Source organism: Octopus bimaculoides, chromosome 4 (assembly GCF_001194135.2).
Source record: "Octopus bimaculoides isolate UCB-OBI-ISO-001 chromosome 4, ASM119413v2, whole genome shotgun sequence".
NCBI classification, from domain to species: Eukaryota; Metazoa; Mollusca; class Cephalopoda; order Octopoda; family Octopodidae; genus Octopus; species Octopus bimaculoides.
Window position 1 is genome coordinate 95,344,366 of NC_068984.1, and position 980 is coordinate 95,345,345.

The window sequence follows — 980 nt, forward strand, 5'->3', positions numbered from 1 at the left end:
CAGAGTTTCTACAGCTGGATGCCCTTCCTAACACCAACCACTCCAAGAGTGTAGTGGGTGCTTTTATGTGCCATCGGCACGAAGGCCAGTCAGGTGGTACTGGCGACGGCCACGCTCAAAATGGTATATTTTATGTGCCACCTGCACAGGAGCCAGTCCAGTGGCACTGGCAACGATCTCGCTCGAATGTCTTTACACGTACCACCGGCACGAGTGTCAGGAAGGCGACGCTGCGCACAGGTACCATCACGATTTCGCTTTCGCTTGCCCCGACATGTGTTCACAAGCTGAGTTTCGTGTCAAATGGAGGAGACGACGTTGGCATGGGTGCCAGTCGTCGAATTTAGTTTGATTTTGATTCCAATTTCACTTGCCTCAACAGGTCTTCGCAAGTGGAGTTTAGTGTCCAATGAAGGAAAGTATGCATAAGTGGGCTAGCCCCTGGTAGAGGCCTTGGATTTAGGTCCCACTTGGCTTTCCGGGTCTTCTCATGCACAGCGTATTTCCAAAGGTCTCGGACAGAAATCATCGTCTCACCACTTCATCCCAGGTCTTCCTGGGCCTACCTCTTCCACAGGTTCCCTCAACTGCTAGGGAGTGGCACTTTTTCACACAGCTATCCTCATCCATTCTCACCACATGACCATACCAGCACAATCGTCTCTCTTGTACACCACAACTGATGCTTCTTAGGTCCAACTTTTCTTTCAAGGTACTTATGCTCTGACTAGTATGCACACTGACATTACACATCCATCGGAGTATACTGGCTTCATTCCCTGTGAGCCTACGCATGTCTTCAGCAGTCATGGCCCATGTTTCACTGCCATGAAGCATGGCTGTTTGTACACATGTGTCATACAGTCTGCCTTTTACTCTGAGAGAGAGACCCTTTGTCACCAGCAGAGGTAAGAGCTCTCTGAACTTTGCCCAGGCTATTCTTATTCTAGCAGCTACACTTTCAGTGCACCCTCCCCCAC

At 50.1% G+C, this 980-nt stretch overlaps 1 protein-coding gene across 2 annotated transcripts in view; it reads right to left on the bottom strand.

Annotated features, from left to right (window-relative positions):
* LOC106867303 (phosphatidate phosphatase LPIN3) overlaps positions 1 to 980 on the bottom strand; it is a 137,213-nt gene that overhangs the window by 46,042 nt on the left and 90,191 nt on the right. The window lies entirely within an intron of this gene.